Source organism: Bidens hawaiensis, unplaced genomic scaffold, assembly GCF_021521415.1.
Source record: "Bidens hawaiensis isolate Kalapana, Puna unplaced genomic scaffold, B.hawaiensis_p1.1 tig00040207_1, whole genome shotgun sequence".
NCBI lineage: Eukaryota > Viridiplantae > Streptophyta > Magnoliopsida > Asterales > Asteraceae > Bidens > Bidens hawaiensis.
This window is the reverse complement of record NW_027497104.1, coordinates 96,391-121,602: the sequence shown is the minus strand read 5'-3', so window position 1 is coordinate 121,602 and position 25,212 is coordinate 96,391. Positions and strand designations below refer to the sequence as shown.

General features: G+C 41.3%; 1 pseudogene across 1 annotated transcript; it reads left to right on the top strand.

Moving 5' to 3' along the window:
* Nucleotides 1–3,131: 3,131 nt before the first annotated feature.
* LOC143591959 (ribonuclease 3-like protein 3) lies at nucleotides 3,132–25,072 on the top strand (annotated as a pseudogene). Its single transcript, XR_013145819.1, has 4 exons — nucleotides 3,132–3,511; nucleotides 3,655–3,786; nucleotides 16,891–17,163; nucleotides 24,608–25,072. The product of XR_013145819.1 is annotated as a ribonuclease 3-like protein 3 (transcript).
* The last annotated feature ends 140 nt before the right edge of the window (nucleotides 25,073–25,212 follow it).

Here is a 25,212-nt window from a genome sequence, read left to right as displayed (position 1 = left end):
TGATTATGTTTTAGTATACATAGTTTGTTGTCTAATTTTAATCTTTATTTACGTTCAGTTATATTAAACTAGTGTATTTTTTTTAGAATTTATGTGTTTAAATTATTATATAACTTTCAATTATGGAATTTTGATCACTTAATTATATGTTTTACTATATTTTATATATACAAAATCGAAGTTACTGAACAAGTAAGAATCAAAATAATATAAAAAAGGAAATTGTGATTCGCTTCATCCAACATTCCAACGACCGACTTAAGGTCGGTTGACCGAACAAGTTGCCACCCAATATTGGGTTTTTAGTTTATTTTAATTGTAAATTGCCTGATCAACCGACTATATTGCTCCCGACGGGAGTAGTTTTAGAGGGTGTTTGGGAATGCTTATTTTATCTTTTATTACTTATAATTCTTATAAGATGTTTGGGAAAATTAACATTGTGAGTGTAGAAGTCATAAATTAAAACTACGTAACTTATAACTGAGAATCCTAAACACCCTCTACCCCCTTATTACAACATAGTATTGTAGTTTAACCCTGTGAATTATAGTGAATTAAGTGTGTGAATTGTTGCTAAAAGAAATAGTTATAATTTATAAAAATATAAAAGGTTGTATTATAAAGTTATCAGTTTAAAAGATGTGATACTGATTCCAGGTACCGAGTCAAACCCATTTATTCCATGAATTGAAAGAGTCAAACCTTTTTATTTATGAATCGAAGATCAAGACAATTATTTGGGCAGCATTGACTTGAGGTTTTCACACTTACCTAGTTTGTCGGAATGTTGAGGCTATGTCTATTCGCCTACTTGCCACAAAAATGGTTGTCGTAAAATAAGTTGTTTCCTAGTTGTGTTTATATATGAACCAGACTCTCTCTCTCTCTCTCTCAAATATTTTTCGAGAAAAAAACACTTGTTATTCGAAACTAGTTTTTTTCGCAGCGCAACGGTCGGTAAAACCTAGGTGGTGGTAAAACTCAAGCGTTCATAAGATAAGTCGACGTGAATTCGGTCGGTTTCCATCACGCGCGTTATTGTGCCGGAGGCCCAGAACCAAGACAAAAATAAAACAAAAAATATATAAAAATTAGGGTGGACCAATGGTCTAGCGTCGGTTGGTAAAACTCGTTAATTGGTAAAACCTGACCGTTATCGATCCCAGGCGTTGAGGCGGTTGAGTCTATGCAAATTAAGTCAGTTTTCATCATGTTCGTTACGGTACCGGAACTAAAAAAAACAAAAATCAGCATTCGGTCGGTTTTCGATACGATGCTAGAACTAAAACAAAGTGTGATAAGTCTACGCGAATTCAGTCGGTTTCCATTGCGTTGGGCCGAATGGTACCGTAACTAAAACAAAATAATAAAAAAAACAAAAATAAAATCCACATTCGATAGATTTTCATTACGTTCATTACGGGCGAAACATTAAAAAAAAAAAAGAAAAACCCTACCAATAGGGTGCCGCAAAATGGCCCAATAGGGACTTTGCGACACCAAACTTGTAATTTATTATACTCTCTCCGTCCTATTAAAAGTGTCCATATTTTTTTTATTTGTCTCATTACAAATGTCTACTTTCAAAATTTATTAGCCAATTTTCAAGTTTACCCTTAAGCGCACACACACAACTAATATTAATAAACAATATGGTGGACCCATTTTCCAAGAACATTATTGTCATTTGGTTAGCAAAAAAAGTAATCATTCAATTCACTTTAAACTTTGTGTTTTTCAAACTAAGACACTTTGACCGGGACGGAGGGAGTATATAAATAACTAGCAGTATCAATTTACAATAAGATTTATTTACGTAATTACATGGTAATTGCATGGTTTTTTACTGAATGAACTAAAAACCAAAGTTACCAAACAGATGAGCATGTAAGAATTAAAATTTAATTTTTTAATTATATATGAAGCTTATTACTATTTATCTAATAATAAAAGATCATTGATTCTAATATCCTATAAAATAAATGATAATTATTTGATGGGCATAATTATATTTACCATCTTAATTTGATTTCCCCTTGGGTATATATTAACAGAGAGATATTAATTAAGGTTATCAATCACCACGAATTCGTTCCTCTCTCTATTGGTATTCGCTGTCTCAAGTACACCCTACGCGGAACCGATTAACTTAACTACAGCTGAATCATGTCATCTTCCGTCTCTGTGCTTGCATGATTAACAAATACACGGTTACTAATTCTTCTTTCCATCATCGAACTCTATTAGTTTAGTTTGCTATGTGTGTATAATATATACACACACACACACACTTCTCTCTCTCGATCTATATATATACACACATTACACATATATACACATACACACACATATAAATATACATATACACACACACTACTCTCCTCTCTCTCTCTCTCTCTATATATATATATATATATATATATATAGAATCATCATCATCATCGTACTCAGTATATCCCACCAATAGCAAAGCTATGGTAGGGTCTGAGGAGGGTAAGATGTAGGCAGCCTTACCTCTACCCCATAGGGATAGAGAGGCTGCTTCCGGTGAGACCCCCGGCTCGATAGTAGTTTTGCATCAAGCCTTGAACATAAGGCACATAGCACTCAATCATCGGGACACCGGCTGATCGGTGCATGTACCCTTATCTTTCAGCTATCAACGCCACTACATGATGCCTGATTAACCGTCCGTCACTTTTAACGTTATTTTCACGAGATTAGTAAAATAACGTCAAAATTAGTGCAATTTCACTTTTGCCCACCAGAGGGTTCACACATATATTCATCATATGTGCGCACCGCAAGCAGGGCTAAATATATATATATATATATAGAAAAGGGTTAAAATAAAAATACATTGTTTTGTAGGAAGTACATGAAATTTAAAGTTAGGAAACTATGTTAGTATTTAGGGAACTATGTAGACTAAATCCTAGATCCTAGGAAACCTCTAATCTCAACCACTAAATCCTCGATCCAAGGGCCTAGATCTATTCTTACTCTTCTTAGAAAACTATCTATTTTTACTATAACCCACCCCTATATATATATATATATATAGGCACACACATATAGCCCTACCAAGAGACTTATTACAGATAGAGAAAAGTAGGAGACTTAGGTGGACCAAACAAATGAACGATTCCACCACCGAGTCAAACTCCACATTATTACCGAGTCTCAACGAGGTGGAGACGATCATCGGATACACCTTCAAAAACAAAGAGTTACTAAACGAAGCTTTTACTCATAACTCTTATAAAGATCATGGTGACCCTCAAACATCTAACGAGCGGCTCGAGTACCTCGGAGACTCAGTTTTGAATCTTATGTTTGCCAAACAACATTATTTCTCATACCCGAAAATGAAGTCTGGCGAGTTGACTCAGTTACGCGCAGCCAATGTCGACACCGAAGCCTTGGCTCGTGTTGGGTTCAAACACGGGTTACATAGGTTTCTCAAACATGATGATCCTTCACTTAATGAACGGGTATTATTATTATTATTATTATACTTAAAAAGACCTGACAAAGACTTCTGCAAGATACTCTATTTTTCCATAGAAATATATATTATTATTATTATTATTATTTGGTATATTGATTATATTATAATTAGGTTGATTAAAGATTTGCAGGTTGAAGAACTTAAGGAATTAAAGAATACCCTTTGCATTCTCATGGGTTGATCAATTCACCAAAATACTTGCTGACATCGTTGAAGCTGTTGTTGGTGCAGTCTATGTTGATACCGGGTTATCAATCGATGATACATGGGAGGTAAACGGGTTCACCTTTTTTTTTATTAATCGTATTATTTAGTATACCTAATTTTAAAAATGGCAAAATTAGCGACTGAGTAGCGACATGTATGATCACTGAAGAAACGTGGATCTACTCACTGGTAGCAGATCTACTTTCCTCGGGTTTTGATTGTACTATTTCACCGATGGTTCTTCTGGATCTGTGTTCTTCCACCTACAAAATGAACAACGCCGTTAACTTACCCCTCAGAAAGGGACAGAGGGGTCCTCTTTGGGGTAACCCTCCGGCGTGAGAATAAGTATGTGTAGGAGAAGATAATAATGTCAGAGTCAGGGAATCTGGAGAGTATTGCTTAATAGCTGAATACTCTATGATTGTGTGACTGTGTGTTTTCTGTAACTGACTGTGAGTGAATGTAATTCAATATGATTGAATGTGATATCACTGCCTGTAACTGTCAATGATTGAGTATGAATGTCCCCATCAAAGTGGAGTTGATGTTGTATTTATAGTGCTAGGGTTTCCACTGATTGGGCTCAGCCTCGTTGGCCTCCTCCAATCGCACTGCGCCACGTGTCCTCTGGGACACCTGGCGCTTTCTCGTTGGTTGTAATCACGTGGTAGCACATGTGTCATGCTAAGTTGTCGACCTTTCATTTGGCAGCTGTCAACATCAGCATATTCTTATTCCTTAAAAAGATACCTTCTGGAAGGTTGTCTGACGTGCACAATCAAGGTTGCCCTAATCCTGATAAGGACGAGGTCGATTATGTGCATGTGTGATATGCGCCGATCCTGAGGATGCGCGAGGTCTTCTCTTTATTCTCACGCGCAGATGTTTCATGGCCAGATGTGATATGCACGAGCATGTGATATGCGCCGCGCGCTGATGCGCCGCGCGCATATGTGATGCGCGAGCATATGTGTGCCTGAGCATATGTGGTGCCTGGGCGTATGATGCCTGAGCATGTTTTGTATGCGCCATGCGCATAGGTTTTGGCTTTGTGCCTTTATAATGTCTTTATCTTGTGGGTTGACCCGCCTTGCTCGGTGTTGAGGCGGGTACATACCTCTTCAAGTCCCCCCAGTCTAATGTGTGTCTTATCTCGCGCTAGCGCGGTAAGATAGATATTAGACTTACTGATTTGGTCTTTTTAATGGGGTTTTGTCGTTTTCTTGGTTGTTTCCATCGTTGCGCGAAGTTCTATCCATTTGGTTGAAACGAAGAGTCCAAACACGTGGTTGGTTGGTGGTGACGTGCGCCTGAAACGTGTCAGACGTTTCGTGTGCTCGAGGTGCTACAGTTGCCTTTCATGTCCCCTCGCACAGCTGTCTGGAACACGTGTCGCGCTCTCATTGGTTTGCACCTGCGAGTGGGGGCGCGTCTCTGCTCCGTGGCAGTTCCGTTACGTTTTTATGTCCCCTCAACAGTGTTAGGGACACGTGCCGCGCCCTCGTTGGCTTACACCTGCGAGTGGGGGCGCGTGAAATCCGATCAGTTGCCACTTTTCTCTCTCCTGGGCCTATAAAAGCAGGCCCTTAGAAAAATTTTTATCTTCATCTTCATTGTTGTGTACTCCAAAGCTTCTATCTTTCCGATTTTCTGGTTATTGCTTCCAAATACCCTGTTATCTGTTGCTGTTGTTATTGTATGTCTGATAGCTCAGACTCCTCTAACCCCTCAATCACCTCTATTGCCTCTCGAAGACGTCGTGTGAAATCTGTGGTGATGTCGACATTGAAGCAAAAGGGCAAGGGGAAGAGGGTTGTTGAGACCACATCGGAGGAAGTAGGGAGGACCAAGTCCACGAAAAGGTGGAATGAAATCCCCTGCAAACTAAGGCAGGCCGATCTCGACAGCCTCATCTCGTCACAGGGTTTTCTCCCTGTGTCTGGCTGCATGTTGCTTGTGGCCGGGCAAACGGCGGCGGACCCGCCTCCCGGCTATATTTCACTGTACACCCATTTTTTCACCCACTGCAACCTTCGTCTTCCGATGACAAGGTTTGTAGGCGCGGTGTTACGTTTTTTCGGGATACATATATCCCAAGTCCATCTGTTTGGACTTGTGCGCATGACTCATTTCGAGTTCATGTGCAAATCACAGCGCGAGGAGCCCACCCCTCGTCGCTTTCAATTTTTTTACAAGCCCAAGATCCAAGATTCTTGGATCTCCTTTATTCCTCGCAGTCAGAAGGTTAAGTGCAGCACCGTGTCATTCAAGAGCCTTCATGACTGGTCTGAGAGGTTCTTCTACATCAGGGCTGGTGTAATCCCCATCCGCATGACGATGCGCGCGATCGATTCTGCGCCCGCGGATGCGGATGTTATTAAGAACCCAACCGGCTCCTGGGTTAAGAAACTGACCGCCGAACCATCCCCCGCCAAGAAAATTCGCGAGGAGGCGCTGGTGGGGGTCGGCATGAGTAAGCTGTGGGCCGACAGCGCGGCGGAGCCTGTCATCCAAGTGGACGGCTTACGTAAGTTATCGCATTGCTTTATTTCCGCGCTAATAAAATTTGCCTTTGCTGATATTATTTGTCTTGTTTTTGCACAGTAACCAAGGAGTATTTCCACGCCGCCTACGACGATCAAGTGGAGGGTGGCTCCGTCCCGCTGGGCGCTGGGGAGGTGGGCTTCCCAGATCGCTTCGATGACATGTTCATCCCTGTGGATCTGGAATTTGACTTTGATAGCGACGCGCCTGGTAAGACTTCGCACTTATGCTTATTCCTTTAGAATACCAAAGTTTATTAACAGTTCTGTTGCTTGTATTTGCAGATGCGCTCGAAAACTACGAGCTGGAGCTCGCGGAAGAGGAGGAGGAGGAGGAAGAGGAGGCGCCCCTACTAAAGCGCAAAGCTAAGGGGAAATCTGGCGCAGGGGCCAGTAAGAAACGGAAGAAAGATGACACCCCTGTCGCTCATCCCCATGCTCAAACGAAGGGACCTGAGGAAACCCAGGTGTTTACCACCAAGGTTTCTTTAGCTTCCCTGCCTGTGAAAGTGGGCAGACCTCCTATCCACTTGAGGCATGGTGGAGTGACCTCCTCCCTTCGCGCGACTGAAGAGAGAAGCAGTGTCGCACCTGCGAAAGGTATACTTTGCTTACCCATAATAGTTATTTGAGGGCGATTCTGATTGAATTATTGTTAAATCTTTTCGCATTTGAATGTTTGCAGGACCGGCGACGGTAGCAGATCAGCCTCAGGCGCAACAAGGTGCTGAGGCTGCGCCGGGGGCTGCTTCGAAGTCCCCTGTTCTACCCTCAGAAAAGGGTAGAATGAACTTTATGGCGATGTTCGCCGCGCGAACAGAATTGCGCGAAGGTATGTTTTGCGCCATTGTCTTCTGAATTTTTTGTTTTGATCAAATCATAAACCCTTTTTTGTTGTTGATTTGTTCATAGGAGTTGTAGCTGGCGTAGAAGCTGCTGGTGACACTCCTGGCGCCGTTGCCGGCGCCGCTGGTTCTGCTCCTGCTCCTGCTAGTGCTGAGTCTCCCCTTATTGGGATTACAAAGGAGCGGGAAGCCGTATTGCGCGCCGAACTGGCGGCGTCGAGACCTCCCTCGCCTCCTCCTACGCGCAGCCCTCTCCGCGAGACTGGTTTGGAGCCCTCCAGGTCGCAGGAGAAGAGGCCGATTGAAGAAGATGAGGAGGATGAGGGAGCTCAAGCTGAAGACTCCTTCGGAGTCCGTGCCAGCCCTGCGATGCCACAAGTCTTCGCAGCGCATACTTCTGGTGGGGCTGGCGCTGACTTTTCTGCTTCATCCCCGCAGGTATGTTTTAATTTGTTGCTCCGCTGCGCGTACTTCCATATAAGTATGTTTTTATGACTTAGAACATTTCTTGTGTTTTGCAGGAAGGTGACCACGTTTACCGCCCGAGATGGAATATTAACGAAGACAGTTCCTTCCAATCCATGGGTGTATGCGAGGACTTCTGGGCTCATGCCGTGCCTCCTACTGAAAGGAGGTATCAGGAGGGGCGCACCCGCGCTGACTTGCTCAACGATCACATTTTCGCTGGGTCGGCCTTCTTTTCTGCCTCCCAAGAGCTTCATCGTGATTATATTAAAGTACGCGATGCTCTTGTGGAAGCCCAGCAAGAGGCTAAGGTGGCTGCCTGGAACCTTTTTGATGCTCGCGCACGAGCTGAGAAACTCCAGGCGGAGCTCAGCGAAAACCGAGCAAGTGCCAACACCGCCTTTATTAAGCGCGGGCATGAGCTCCAAGCTGAGCGGGAGAAGCAGCAGGTGGCGGAGGCCGAAGTTGCCAAGTACGCGCGGAGAGTTCGTGACTTGGAACTGGAGGCGGAGGCGCGTGACCAAGCTATCGTCCAGAATATCACTGAGAAATCATCACTGGAGAGCGAGGTTGCGCGCCTGAAGAAGTACTTGGCGGCCGCGCAGGCCGATAGAGATGAGGCCTTGGCGACGGCAGCGTCTAGCCAGGAAGCACTTGATGCTGCGCAGGCGGAGAAAGAAGAAATTTTGGCGGCAGCAGCGTCTGATAGAGAGGAGCTAAAAAAGACCAAGGAAACTGTGGAGTTATTAAACTCCCAGGTTCCTGCCCTCGAGACGTCTGTTGCTGGCCTCGCGCAGGATCGCCAATGGCTGGTGTCACAGGGCATGACTCGTTGCGCTTTGGCGATGAAATATTCTAGCGAGTTTCAGGCCCTTGTGATGGACTGCAACGCTGCCGCACGCTTGGTGGGTCGAGCTGAAGGGTTTACGGATGGGTATGAATATGGCATGTTGAAGAAGAACCCATCCGAGTACCCTTACAAGAGCGACGCGGCCTGCGCGGACATGGCCGCGGTGGGGGAGAAGTATATGAGTACTCCCATCCCCATCCTTGTGCAGGTACCTTGACCTTAATGAGTTTTTCTTGATTAATTTTCCAAGTGTTTTGTACTCAATACTTTTCTATTGATTTGCAGATTGCTGCGCTTGCTGACCAGCCCGACCTCGGCGCGCTAAAGAAGTTGCTCGATGAATGCGAGGGGACTGGTGGCGATGATGGTGGCGCGGGGGATGTTGCCCCTGCCAGCGGCTCTGGCGCGGCGAAAGAATATGCTCCTGAGACCGTCGTGATAGAAGACTCCATTGAGGAGGAAGAACTTGACTATGGTCAGTTTGGAGATGAGGAGCGGGCCGCGCCAGATGCTGCGGGAGATGATGAGGGTGATGAAGTGGCTGACGTCGACGTGGAGACTTGAGAAGCCCTTCATCTTTCTAAATTTTTTTTTTGTTTTTTGTTATACTTGTAATTTGTAACTCATCATACTTGTAAATTTCAATGCTATGGAATGAAATTTGTTTTCCCTTTTTCACATCTTGTGCATTTCCATTCATCTCTTCATGTTTGCTTGTATAGATATAAGATATGCTTGCACGTTAAAATAAGAACAAGGTTGTAAGGAAATTATTTACTTAACCATAGTCCTATTTTGTAAGTGGTTTCGCAGTATCTTGTTTATGCTGACACGCGCGATGAGTTTTCACTATTCCTTTTTTGCGCGTCGTTGTCGCGCGTTTTTTATATGGAATTGTGAGTTTTAGTCATTACATGTCAGCATGTGTTACTCAGATATCCACTATGATTCCGCGCACGACCTCGACCTGAGACCTTAACAACTATGATTTGGCATGTACTTTGCCTTAGTTGTGTTTAGGGATTTTTATGATCAGGCTGCGCGGGATGTAAGATGGATGTTTGTGAGTGTTTTGAGCTAAGGCTCCTTGTTTTGGGCTAAGGCCCTGACGTTTTTAGAGTTAAGACTCGTTAACGTGTTTGAGCTAAGGCTCGTAGGTTTGGGCTAAGGCCCTGACGTTTTAGAGTTAAGACTCGTTAACGCGTTTGAGCTAAGGCTCGCGCATGTATGTTTTACTCCGTTTTATTTTGTTTTGAAGTCAATATAGTGTTGTCATATTGCTCCAAATTAATAAAGGAAGTGTGAAACATGTATGCAAAGGTAATAGAACAAATATTGAAAGATAGCGCGAATCATCATTCATGATGGCTTAAAAGCCTTGATTACATATTTGAATTTTTACATGAAGCATTTTCTAAGCTGTGCTGCGTTCCACGCGCGCGGTATCTTTTTTCCATTCAAATCTTTTAAAGTGTACGCGCCTTTCCCCAATTCTTCTGAGATTTGATAAGGTCCTTCCCAATTGGGGGACATTTTTCCTGGGGCTATTGCGCGACTAGCTTCATTGTTTCGAAGGACAAAATCATTTTTCTTGAAGTGGCATTCTTTAACGCGCTGATTATAATATTTTTCCAGCTTTTTCTTGTATTTGGCTTCATTGATGATAGCCGCTTCTCTGCGCCCTTCAAGCAAGTTGAGGTCCAATCTTCTTTCGCGCTCGTTATCAGTCTTGCTCATCATGAGTACCCTATGGGATGGGCATCCAATTTCTGCTGGGATCATAGCCTCCGTCCCATAGGTTAGGCTGAACGGGGATTCGCCATTGCTAGTTTTGCTTAATGTCCTATGCGCCCACAGGACATTAGGTAACTCTTCGACCCAAGAATGTGATTCTCCCTCCAACCTTTTCTTCAGCCCATTTAACAAACTTTGATTCGCGCGCTCCACTTGGCCATTCCCCTGAGGGTGGTAGACCGAAGTGAAGATTTGGTTGATGTGCAATTCTTTGAGCCAGCTGGATATCTTCCTGTCAGTGAATTGTTTGCCATTGTCGCTCACAATTTCCATAGGAAGGCCAAAACGGCAAATGATGTGGCTCCAGATAAATTGCTTCATCGCCTCAGCCGTGATTTTTGCTAGTGGCTTGGCCTCAACCCATTTTGTGAAATAGTCTACCGCCACTACCAAAAATTTCACTCGCCCTTGCGCTTGCGGCAGGGGCCCCACAATATCAATGGCCCATTTGTGGAAAGGCCATGCGGAGGTCACTGGAATCAAGTTGTTCTTTGGCCGCGTGGTGTTTGGCGCGTAGCTCTGACATGCCTTGCATTTTTGGATTTCTTTTAGCGCATCCAAGTACATGCCTGGCCAATAGTAGCCTGAGCTCATTGCCTCGGCAACCACCATGCGCGGGCCAGCGTGTATTCCGCAGATTCCTTCGTGAATCTCCCTAATCACATAGCTTGCTTCATCAGCATCCAGGCATTTCATGAGCGGTCCAAGATAAGAGCGTCGATATAATGTACCATCAAGTAGTTCATAGTTCTGCGCCTTGTGTCTTATCTTTCTCGCCTGTGCGCGATCGTCCGGTAACTTCCCCTCCTTCAGGAATTCCATTATTGGAGTTATCCAGGATGAAGGGGTTGTATGAATTACAAGGACAGATTGCGTTTGCACTGACGGGTTGCTCATCACTTCCACCTGACATCTTTGCCAAAGTGATCAAAATTAGTTGATGCCATCTTACTCAGCGCGTCAGCGGACTTGTTTTCGCTGCGCGGGATGTGTATGATTTTGAAGAAGTCAAACTGCTCAACGAGCTTTTTTGCCTGCTCTAGATATAGAGGCATAGTGTTCTCCTTGGCATCATAAAAGCCATTGACCTGTGCAGCTACCAAGTAAGAATCAACATGGGCCTCTAGCCTTTTAACTCCAAACTTGCGCGCAATGCGCAGACCAGCCAGCAGGGCTTCATACTCAGCCTCATTGTTGGTACTCTTGAAGTCCAACTTAATAGCATAAGTATATTCATGATTATCAGGGTCCACCAGTTTGAGGCCTGCGCCGGACCCTTCGCTGTTGGAGGCTCCATCAGTGAATAGCCTCCAAACATCTTCTTCATCATTTGCTCGCGGAGGGTCTACCTCGCGCTGAGCTTCTTCAATCTTTCCCTCTGGGATTTCCGTGATGAAATCCGCTAAAACTTGACCCTTTATTGCTGGACGGGGCTTATAGGTGATCGTGTGTTCACCTAATTCCAGCGCCCACTTTGTCAGCCTTCCGGAGAGCGCTGGGCGTCGCAAGACTTGCTGGATGTTGTAACCTGTCAGAACTTCAATAGGATGACCATTGAAGTATCTATGAAGCTTGCGCGACGCGTGTGTTAGTGACAAAACTAACTTTTCCATGATGGAATAGCGCGTCTCAGGGTCTGTCAGCACCCGACTCACATAGTATGACTCACATAGTATATTGGCGTTTGGATCCCCTTGCGATCCACCAATAATACTGCGCCGATGGCGCGGTCTCCAGCTGACAAGTACAATGTAAGGGTTTCGCCAGGAAGTGGAGCTGTGAGCGCGGGCAGCTTTATGAGACATTCTTTTATCTCACTGAAAGCTTGCTCAGCCTCAGGCGTCCACTTGAATTGGCTCTTCTTCAAGCAGTTCCTCAAAGTGTTAACGAATGGAGTAGATTTGCTGGCGTGGTTCGCTAGGAACCTGTTGATTGACACCAATCTACCATTCAGCTTCTGAACCTCTTTCATGGTGGATGGTGAAGGCATGTCAAGGATGGCTTCCACCTTTTCAGGGTTCACCTTGAAACCATCCTTAGTGACCATTACACCCAGAAATTTCCCCTCTTCCGCGCCGAAAGTACATTTGCTCGGGTTGAGCTTCATGTTGACTTCCGTTAAGCACTGAAGAGTTTCCTCGATGTCTTTGAGCATTTGTCTCTCCTCCCTGCTCTTGATCACCAAATCATCAACGTAGACTTCTAGATTTCTTCCGAGTTGTTCACTGAAAACCGAATCCATAAGTCTCTGATAAGTGGCGCCCGCATTCTTTAAACCAAAGGGCATTTTTGTGTAACAAAAAACACCCTTGTCGGTTCTGAAGGCAGTCTTGTCTTCGTCTTGTGGTGCCATTTGAATCTGGTGATAGCCTTTGTAGGCATCCAGGAAACATTTGAGCTTGAATGGCGCCACGGAGTCCACCTTTGCGTCGATGTTTGGGAGGGGGTAACAGTCTTTCGGACATGCTTTGTTGAGGTCCTTGAAGTCAATACACATCCTCCATGACCCGTTGCTTTTCTTTACCATCACAGGATTGACTACCCACGTCTGGTATCGGATCGGGCGGATGATGTTTGCGCGCAACAGGTCCTCAACTTGCTCATTCATGGCCTTCGCCTTTTCATCCCCCATGATTCTCTTTTTCTGAGCAATTGGCTCCACCGACTTGAACGTGTTAAGAGAATGTTGCGCCAAGTCTCGCGGGACCCCAGTCATATCGGAGTGTTGCCACGCGAAGACCGACGTGTATTTTGTGAGCAACCTTTTCATTCTCAATCTCGTTTCGTCTGAAATGGTAGCGCCAATTGTGACCGTTTGCTCTGGGAATTTTGGGTTTAAAATCCACTTCTCTGGCGCATTGTCCGCCATTGGAAGTTTCATTCTCCCTTCCCGCGGCGTACTTGTCACTGCGCACAAATGATCGCGGTAAACAAATGTTACGCCTGTTGGTGTAGGGAACCCCAATGCGCCGTGCGCTGGCGACGGTATAGCATTAAATTGGGCAATCGTTCCCCTACCCAGGATCATATTGTGGCATGACGTGGTGGGCAAGACCAAGAAGTTGACAACTTCGGCTCGCTTGTGCTCATCATCCCCCATAGTTAGTTCAAACTGAATTTGACCTAGGGGATGGATGATTTCATTTGAAACACCACAGATTGGTGCGTTCACTATCTCGAGCCGCGCTTGGTCTGCCGGGTCTAACTTTCTGAAACATTGCTCGTACATAATGTCAGATTCGCTTCCAGTGTCCACCAGGACCTTTGACACTTCGTAATGAGCAATGTGTGTGGTGATGACGAGAGGGCTGCTGATTGAAGGGCCTCCCCTGATTCGTGGGAAGATAACTTGCTGCTCGCGCCAATCTCCGCTGATTTGCGCGCTTCTCTTTTTTGACGTCTGCCCTTGTCGTCCCCCCTCAGCCACACAGATTCTTTTGTATTTCTTGCTGGCAGAGGCTCCTTCCGGTTGCTCATCTTCTATTCTTGGGTTTTTCACCAAGTGAGCCAGCCTGCCTGATTTTACATCCTTCTCGATCGCATCCTTTAAATGATGGCATGCGTCGGTGTTGTGGCCCGGGGACCTGTGAAATTCACAATATTTGCCACTGTTTTGCGGTCCCTTGTAGTGTAGTTGCTTGGGGGGCTTGAATTGGACATTCTCAGTACTTAACACCTGTGCAGGTGTTTTAGTGAGGGGAGTCCATATTCTTGGCAGAGGTCTGCTAGGATCTCTGCCGCCCTCCCTCTTGTCACCCTCCCCGCGATTACGAACATCTTTTTGGGGCTGGGGTGAGCTTGGTTGCGTTTGCTTTTCTGCGGAAGAAAAACTTGTTGGTTGCAACCTGGACCATACAGAGTTCTGTTTGGTCCTCTTCTCTTTGCTGCGCGGTGATTCAGCCTGATGCGCTCTTTCTCTTGCCCTATCCTGGGCAATCTATTTTTCATTTCTCGCGAAGACTCGCGATGCTTCCATTAATTTTGCCCAAGTGGTGGGCATACCATCTCTGCTTACGAGAGCTCGACGGAGTTGATCACTGCGCGCGCCTTGTATAAAAGCCACGCGCAGGAGTTGCTCAGTTATACCCCCGATTGCCAAAGACTCCTGATTGAAACGAGTGATGTAGTCCTCAATCGTTTCATCATTCCTGCGCACGCAGTGCATGATGTCATCAGGATCGCGCGTGTGTCTGCGCTGCTGCACGAAGTGGGCTTGGAACTTTTCCAATAGTTCCTCGAACCCATCAATTTGCCCAGTCGGCAAGCTCTCGAACCAGACACGCGCCGCGCCCGTAAGGCAGCGGGCAAACATGTGACACCATGTTGGCATCGTCCAGCTCTCTAGGTTTCCCGTGTTATAGAAACCTTGCAAAAAGTCATCTGGATCTGTTGTGCCATCATATTTGCCCAGACCACTTGGCATCTTGGTCTTGTGCTGGATGGGGGCCTTAGCGATGCGCTCAGTAAATTTTGAGTGCTTCACTAAGATGGCCGGCCTGTACGGCGTGGTTACGTCCACTTGCCCCCTCACCGGCGGGCTGTACGGCATGTGTAGATCCAGATCTGCTCTGGCTCCAGGCGCCATGTTCACAGGCGCGCGGAGTTGTGAGCCTCCTGCATGAGTATCTCGCGTCTTCCTCATGCTATGCACTTCTTCATCACTGAACTCAGTTTGTGCAGTGTGAACAGAATGTCCGTCTTCCGGCGCGCACGGCCTTTTTGTAGTCTGCTTATCAAACGCTTGCCTTTGTGTTTGGTCGGCTGGCTTTTTCTGTTTGACCATTTCATTGTACTTTTCCATTAGACGCCGCTGCTCGTTTATGAGCCATTCATTCGGATCATTTGTTTCTCCTTCTGGACCCATTGGTGCTTTCAGTTTCGCGCCGGCAAGATTTTGTAACGTGAGATCGTCTGGAGGAGTTTCAGTCTGGCCGTGAGGGGTTGTGATGAAGGGACGGTTACTGGTGGTGCGCGTAGAATCACGCGGCACCCTCAGAAACTGATGTCCCTCATTGACACCCTCACGTTCAATATCCTCCAGAGCTTGATCAGCGTTACGAACGCCAGAAACCATGGTGATTGATTTTTTTTTTATGTAGATCTGATGAGATCTGATTGCCGTTTGTAACAGTGGATGGCGCCAATGAAGAAACGTGGATCTACTCACTGGTAGCAGATCTACTTTCCTCGGGTTTTGATTGTACTATTTCACCGATGGTTCTTCTGGATCTGTGTTCTTCCACCTACAAAATGAACAACGCCGTTAACTTACCCCTCAGAAAGAGACAGAGGGGTCCTCTTTGGGGTAACCCTCCGGCGTGAGAATAAGTATGTGTAGGAGAAGATAATAATGTCAGAGTCAGGGAATCTGGAGAGTATTGCTTAATAGCTGAATACTCTATGATTGTGTGACTGTGTGTTTTCTGTAACTGACTGTGAGTGAATGTAATTCAATATGATTGAATGTGATATCACTGCCTGTAACTGTCAATGATTGAGTATGAATGTCCCCATCAAAGTGGAGTTGATGCTGTATTTATAGTGCTAGGGTTTCCACTGATTGGGCTCAGCCTCGTTGGCCTCCTCCAATCGCACTGCGCCACGTGTCCTCTGGGACACCTGGCGCTTTCTCGTTGGTTGTAATCACGTGGTAGCACATGTGTCATGCTAAGTTGTCGACCTTTCATTTGGCAGCTGTCAACATCAGCATATTCTTATTCCTTAAAAAGATACCTTCTGGAAGGTTGTCTGACGTGCACAATCAAGGTTGCCCTAATCCTGATAAGGACGAGGTCGATTATGTGCATGTGTGATATGCGCCGATCCTGAGGATGCGCGAGGTCTTCTCTTTATTCTCACGCGCAGATGTTTCATGCGCAGATGTGATATGCACGAGCATGTGATATGCGCCGCGCGCTGATGCGCCGCGAGCATATGTGTGCCTGAGCATATGTGGTGCCTGGGCGTATGATGCCTGAGCATGTTTTGTATGCGCCATGCGCATAGGTTTTGGCTTTGTGCCTTTATAATGTCTTTATCTTGTGGGTTGACCCGCCTTGCTCGGTGTTGAGGCGGGTACATACCTCTTCAATCACAAAACAAGTTGCATAGAAAAAATTAATCTTCGTAAATCGGTCGCTAATTAGAAGAAATAGTAAAATAAATGAATGACTCAGTCCTAAAAATAAAAAACATACAAAAGTTTTTAAATCACTAAAACAATCTTTAGAACTTTTAACAAATTAAGACTAGTTGGATTTTAATATTAAACTGTGATTGATAATAATGTATATCAGCAATATAATCAAAGTCAATACTCATTTTCACCTCCATCGCTAAGGTGAATAAGGTCAATACTATAATGAAAAAGCAGCTCCGATTAACCCTAACTTTGATTTGTGTTATTTTAAAATAATTTACAATATTCTGATTCAGATATAAATTAGTAAATCATCCATTAGGATAAACAAATTTATTTTCCATTATATAAGGACCCCTCGCACCAACGAAGTCAAAGTTTGGAGTTTCATTTGTCACATTGAATGAGACATAGTTTGGATAAGTAAAATCCATCCATCTAATTACAAATAAAAGAGAGGACGTCTCAAAGATAGTCGTAAACATTATAAAAACTTGACGAAGCGTGACTTGTTTGTTGTGTGTTCACAGGTTGTGAAGAATCTGTTGGAACCTTTGACGACACCGGAAAACCTTAGTTTAAATCCAGTGAAGAAGTTGAACGAAACGTGCCAAAAGATGGGAATAAAACTAGAATACAAAAGCACGTGGATTGAAACCGGAGATATCGAAGTGTATAAAGACAACAAACTAATTGGCAAAGGAAACTACAAGAAAAAGAAAACGACTGCTAAGAACAAAGCAGCAGCCGATGCTTACGAGAATCTATCAAATTGTTTGGCATATGACAAACAAACGGTTCTTGTGTGTGTTTGTGTGTTGTGTTTTCATTGAAAAGACAAAGAAAGAGCGAGTCCCACTTTTGATGGTGGTGTCTATTCATACAATCTAACAAAAAAAGCAAAATTGGATTGTTTGTTATGTACTATTAAACTATTTATAATTTAATATAACATTTGTAAGCTGATATCTTGGGTGGGCAAAAGTGAAATTGCACTGATTTTAACGTTATTTTACTAATTTCGTGAAAATAGTGTTAAACGTGACGGAAGGTTAATCAAGCATCATGTGATGGCGTTGATAGTCGAAAGACAAGGGTGCATAACCAATCAGTTGGGGTCTTGATGATTGAGTGTTATGTGCTTTATGTCCAAGGCTTGATGCAAAGCCACTGACGAGCGCGGGGGGGGGGGGGGGGTCTCATTGGAAGCAGTCTCTCTATTCCTATGGAGTAGAGGTAAGGCTGTTTACATTTTACCCTCCTCAGACCCTACCATTACTTTGCTATTTGTGGGATTTACTGAGTACGATGATGATTTGTAAGCTGATATCTTGGTTTTTAATGTTAGTTTGTTTTGTTTTATTACCTTCCTATAGCAAATGTAGCCAGTCCCATATCTTTCTCCTATTGTTCCATCCACAAAAGAGAGAACATTCGTATGAAACGTCACACTTTAATATCACCGTTTAATATCACCAATGTATTTTGAACATAATTGTAGATAAACGCTGCTTGGGTGGGTTGATCTTGGATGGCAATCTTCTGAGAAAGCTCCACGTACCCATGTAAACAAATCATATATGTGAGCTTGTAATTGACAAAACAATAGATATTGGTTGGTATGAAAGACCATATGTTTGATGAACTACTTAACTGGTGATGGTTTCAAGTGACGTATCAAGTTACAAAAGTTCTAAAGATTAACGTTGTTGGATATCACTATTAATAAAATTAACAATAATAACAAATGATTGGAGACTCAGCGGGCATCCCCTCTATATTTGTTCATATATAGCTCCTCGCAAGCACTAGCAAGAGAATGTTATGAATTGGAACCATTGCAAGATATAAAATTTGTTCTATATCAATCGTATAAATGTTTGATGTAAGGTCTATATGTCATAAGTGAGTTTTCTCATCCGTCAGACCAGTCTTTTGGGTAATGTCTTTTGGGTAATGTTGTACGGCAAAACCTTCACTAAGAACCCACCTTTAGTTTAATCATTGTCAAAGTTTTCTGTAATAGTGAAACAATTTAAATTAAAATGATATAACTAAATTATAATTTATTTCACGTACTCGTGTTAACAAACTATATATAGTATCAACTACATAAATTATAGAGGAAACAATCAAACAAACAAAAATCCTAAGCCAAGTTGCGTCACTGCCATGTCTAAAATACCTATCTTATTCTTTATTATAGCATATCAATATGATTGCACTGACTTAAAAAACTTGCTTGTAAACCTTTATAATCCTTTATTTTATGATTTTGGTATGTATATAATTTTCTACGAAAGAAAAGGTCAATGTGTACTATACTCCTATTTAAAGAAAAAATCCATCTTGGAATTAAAAATAAGTTAGTTATGTGTCCAGTCATAATCATGCAAACGTGTATTATTATGCAGAGAACCACAAAAAACTTAAAAAGGAATTCTAAAAAAATAATTTATTTTGAAAGATATTCGTTTTATAAAACAAGTAATTATGTCAATGAGCTGAAAGTAAACTAGGAAATGAGTGACTTAACGTTTCATATGATCAGGTTTGGTTTGTATCTTTGTTATTTAGTTTATGCGGCACCAGTTGATATAGAAGACTAGGCGGGTATGTGACGTTCACTGGTTGAATCCTTGAACTAAACGGGTTTTATCTCACCACAATTTGTCGTGCCTTCGGGCGATTGTTATGGGCATTCGCCTTGAGGGTTTTTCGGGGATCGAAAGACGATTGTATCCCAATATGATGAATTTAGTTTGTAACTCATTTGAAGGATTCGTTGGGCGTTCAAAAAAATAATAATAAACAAGTAATTATAATCCAAACTTGTAATAGGACCCTCTTTATAGGTGTTTGTGTGTTGTATCCCGTTCCTTGTACACTCTTTGGTTCTAGCATCTTGTGAGTTTCGATTTGTTAGCATTCGTGTTAGATCTCATCATGTTAATTGTTTTGTTTAGGCTTTTGTATTTTATGTATTTCATTATTTTGCTTTTGTTTAGTTTGTGTATGGCCATGAACTTTGTTTATTGCCTATTTGGGCAGGCCCATAAGGCCCATGAATGAAAAGAGCTAGATATGGAGTATATATAGATAACAAGGTCTTATACTCACGCGTTGCCACGTGCGGACGTGCTTGCATGTTTATAGGTAATCAGTATACGGAAGCTAATTTTAATGGTACATTGGTACTTGTTTGATCAGTCGTATACCAAAAATCAGCCCGGTTGCACAAACCCATTTTTTTTTAGTTTTCTTGTTTAAAAAAAACTGAAAAAAGAGAGAGGTTTTATAGATTTTTATGTAAATAAAGAAATCAAATATTTCATACTTCATGCTCACTCCATTTTACGAATTAAATTCTATTTATCAAGTTCAAACACATAATAAAAGTAGTTTAATAAAAGGTATGAAAAATAACACTCTTAACATAAAAATGGATTTTAATTTGGTATAAAAGGCCTAACACCAAGGACACAATGGTGAAAAACTTGAATATAAACATAACAAAATGGTAAAACAAACAATAGAATGATATGCCTTGATAAATGCCCAAAACACTTGTGGTTGATAATGAAAGTTTGATAATAGCATGTGGTTTTTATTCAAAGTTGATGAATAGTGATATTTGTGAGTGATGAAGAAGTTGGTTATATATATATTATTTTCACAACTCAAGTGACAATATCAGTAAAAAGGCCTTTAATGACACGGATTACGTGTCATTAATGGGTACAGATGACACGCAAATGCGCGTCATTGAAGCCCCTGTCATAAACAAAATATGACATGTATCTGCGTGTCATATTATATGACACGCATTTATGACATACATGCATGACACGCTTTCATTACTCATATTTATGACACCAATTTACGACTAGCATTTATGCGTGTCATCGTATACTTTTAAAATATATATATATATATATATAATATTTCAAAGTCAAAAGGGGCTAACTGTGACTGCCATCTGGCAAACATTTGTTTATATATATATATATATATATATATATATATATATGCATGTATGTACATACATATATACACATTACACACTTAAAGGTATTAAGTTGGTATTTCATAGGTCCTACCGGGAGTCGAACCCAGGTCACTGGATTTAAGTCCAGAGTGCTACCACTACACCATAGAACCATATATGACGCCTTTGCATTGCACTTGAATATGTAAATCGTTTATAGTAGCCGATACACACCTGCTCAGCACCCATTTCATGCCTCTAAATGCGCATATATTCATTTTCCTTATTATGTCGGTGTTAAAGTAAATTAATTTGCTCTTCTTAAGAAACCTTTGAGCCAATTTCTTCTTCTAAACATTACACCTGCATCAAGAATGGATTCTTGTTATCCTTTTAGTAGTAATTTTAAAAATGAATATATTTCCATGTGAAATATCATATAAGCATGTTGTACTCCTACCACCGATTAATACATTGAGCAATGCTAACACTATCACCAAGTTTAGATACAAACTGTAACCCTAACTCTTAAGACATAGAATAAGTAGTCAGCAAACCTATATAACATATATACAAATCAGTCATTTATTGTTACTTATTCAGTTCAAAATTGTTGGCTTATAGGTAATTAATAAACTTAAATATGCATTTAAATGTCAAAAATAAAGAACATAAAATTAAATCTTTTTTTTTCTACCTTTACAGAAGCACCTACAGATATTGCCAGTTGGAAGGCTAATATGAGCGATATGAACACATGGGAGCTTCTATTCCATCCCTTTTGACCTTGGTGGACTTCTGCCACAATTAATCACTCCATCGAGCCTGTAAAACCAAAATCATTAATATAAGGACACGAAAAACTTGAAAATAGAATAATGTAGACATGAATTGTACCTGAATAGGAGCATCTCATCACAATGTCCCGTTCAAAAAGTAAAAATGTTATTCATAAGCAATAAAAATGCAAATTGCCTAAATTTTAGAAACAAGCTTAAGTGCTAAGATTGACAATTGTTTTTTAGTGTTAATTAAAAAAATTGAAGAAAAGTATTCACTGTATGAAAATATTGCATTACTGTTCATTCAATTTTTAATTTAATTATGTCTATATATGCAATATAAAGTATTTAAAAAATTATATATAATCAAATTATACGGTCCGGTCCGGTTTTATAAGGTTTGTTTTTGGTATAAACCGTAAACCAAACCATTTTCTACGGTGTGAAACTTTTGAAACTGACCGAACGAAAGCTAAGAAAAAAACTAACCGTGAAACCAAACCGATGACTAGTTTGGGCGGTTTCACGATTTCAAACCGAACCATGAACACCCCTAATTATATGATCATGTCCGAATTCATGTCAACAGTTCATGTCAGACCCGAATTTATGTAAGCATGCATATATGGTCATTAAAAGTTTATGTAAACATTAATAGATGATTCATGAGAATAAGAATTTGAACTCCATTTATAGCTCGTGTAAACACTAATCATCAATGTATATGTTTACATTAACAGATATGTTATTCATCATTAGCATATATGTTTACATTAAACATATATGGCCATTAACATTTAAAAGTTTATGTAAAACTTAAAGAGATAATACATAAGCATTAAGCGAAACACCTTCTGATGTAACTCAAATCTATAAATGTAATTATCTAATCTCTATGTCCCAAAACGTGCATATTGCACCAAATTCATGAACAAGTTATAACAAACTATTAGGTTCAGACCTCCAAATGTACAACTTAGACCTAAATAATCTATATCCTACAAATTTTTATAATAGCTAAGTATGAGCTCTATGAAACCAATAATGAAGAATGTCACATTTGAAATCACATTCAGATCATTAAGAGTACTTGAAAGAATATAGCAAATCTAAACCCAAAAATTGAAGTAATTAACGGTATATTAATTGTGCATCATGCAAGCACATTATCATTACATTATGCATGTCATATTCAAACATAGCTTTGTTTGCAGGAATGCACATTAATGTGTCCTAAAGAGAGGCTATAACAAATGCCATGTCAAACATTCTATGAAAGTTAAACTATTGAAAACCAAGAACATAAAACTATAGCATGCTATATTCTTTGTGGTGTCAAACATATGATTTCCAACTTCATAACACGGCTTTCTAATCAAACGTGCAAACTAAATTGAACTTGAAATTAAGCTATTTCAGAATTAGGTTTCACACATGTCAAGTTACAGAGAATACTTAGTAAATTTGCCCTACACCGAAGAACACATATTAACAACGCTATTCTATTCCTTTTCAATAATATTATCAGAATCATATTACTCGATCAAGGCTATCAATTTAACAATTTCCGCTATCAATTTTCTGATTTTCGAATCTGAATATGAATAGTCCATTACCATTAACCTGCATATAATTAATAAAAACAATTACCGTACAGGTCGCCGAAACCGAACTCAAATAGCATCAATCCACCACCACACACCAGATCAGGGCTAGAAAACTACTTCGCCTATACAACAGATCTAGATGTCCTCAAGCTAACGCGAGTAGAGTTGACTGATAATAGTTGCCATAGATATCACGCATTCCGATCTCATTTCCCCATAGCTTCCTCTTCTCGGATGTATTGAGAGATGGAGGCATCCCTGAGCATTGAAGGTGAGATGGATATTTCAAAAGCCCTAACTTATGAACACAACAGCTGAGGGTTTATTGAAAAGACAAGAGAATAAGATGACGCGCATATTGTTATGTCCGGTTTGTTTTATTTTTTAAATTCATGACATTTAATATATGACATACAAAAATATATGTCATAAATTTTGAAAATTTTAAAATTATGATATTTTTTTAATGACACGCACAATTGCATGTCATAAATTAGCGCGTGTCATTGTGAGTTTGTCATTAAAGGCCTTTTTTCTAGTAGTGTGGGTTTTATTTTAACATAACCCTATATATATATGTGTGTGTGTGCCATATTCTAGGTGTGCACCTTGGAAATAATCAACTCTTCTACTCTTTCTTTCTCTCATATTGTGTGTGTGTTTTCTTGATCCGAGATCCGGATAAACTTGGTGATTTCCATTCACCAAGTTTACGGATTGATCCGGGATTAGGTGTTAGATCCATCACGAAACCTACAATTGGTATCAGAGTTTCGACTCAACTATTGAAGTTCTCGAATCTTTCTTCTTCGGCTTTTGATCAAGAAAGTTAGTGTTTTTGAAGTTTTGAAGTTTGAAGATTTGAATTTTTGAAGATTGCAAGTTGCATCTTGCAAATCAGTCTAACATGCAAATCCGTATAACTTGCAAATCACTCTAACATGCAATCCAACTCCTAACTCAGCATCCATAACTCGCAAACCATCCCAACTCGCATCCATAACTCGCAAATCAACTTTTTTCTCACAAACCACCTTTTTCTCACATCCCTAGCTCGCAAACAACGTAATTTTTCTCTCATTTGCAACCAGTTCTTTCAAATTGCAAGTTCGAACACTTAAAAACTTTTCAAGTGTGTGACATATTGTTGTGCAACTGTTAAGATGGCTTCTGAAGCAAAGTCTCTCCTAAACACTATCTCATCATGGACAATGAGTCCGGTTCAAACAACAAATCACCCAAGTTTGTCGGTTTTGAGGAGTTTAACGATTGGAAATATCGGTTCATGAACTTTGTCCACACACAAGATATGAGAATGATCAAATCTATTTAATAGGGTCCTTATCGTCCTAAATCAAAAACCAAGCTGATGTTGAAATTGAAAAACCTCTTAGCTCATTCACTTCGGAAGACCTCGAACAATTGGTTGTTGATCAAAAAGCACTTGGTTACTTGGCAATGTGCTTAGACAAAAAGATAACACAAAGTGTTAAAGAATGTACTACCGCCCAAGAACTTTGGGAAGCACTTATAGAGAAATTTGAAGGGAACTTGGATATGAGGGAGTCAAGAAAAGAAATGCTAAATGCAGAATTTAGCATGTTCAACCACATTCAATGTGAAAGCATCGAGTCCATCATTGATTAGTTTGAAGCGTTGAACACAAAGATGAGAAGTGTCGGTGTTATTCATGAAGTTGGTAAGATTAACAAGAAACTTCTTATCTCGCTTCCCTACACATGGAACAGCAATGTGACCACAATCAAATGCACAAGAGACATGTATAACACCACCCTCACTGATTTGATCTCAATCATTTGGTCGTATGCTAGATGATAAACTCAGAATGTCTAATCATGTGAGCTTATAGAATCAAGCGGGCGTGTCTACGGGAATAGCCTTTCTCACTCATGCACATCCAAGTGTTCATATTGCTGACGGTGTTAAGGGCTTTCATTCAAGTGTTCAGGAAGTGGGAAATCAAGCATTTGTGTCACATGCTATTTTAAGTGATCCGTCTCTTCAAAGCTCTATTCAGAACATGATGAATCAAGCTTTAAAGGTGCACGGCCTAGCAACTTCAGTCAATTTTCATACTACTCTCGTTGATAGTTGTCACACCAATCTGTTTCATGCTTTCATGGCCTGTCATGAAGAACTGCTTAAGGGTAACTTGATGCCACCAAATTTTACCCAGGGTGACCTTCCAGAGATAAACCAGCAAGAACTGGAGGAGATGGATATCAAGTATCAAATGGCAATGGTAGTTCACAAAGCCACAAACTTTATCAAGAGATATAGCAAGAACAGTTTTCAAAGAATCGTTCAAAAATAAATTTTGTCTTGTTATAAAATTTATTCATGTACCAGCCTCGTAATAACAATGAAACTCTCCTCGAACCAAAAAGAACTGATTACACAAGTCTGACACACAATCTATGCTAGTGTGTGATTTTATACAAACTTGCGAGACAA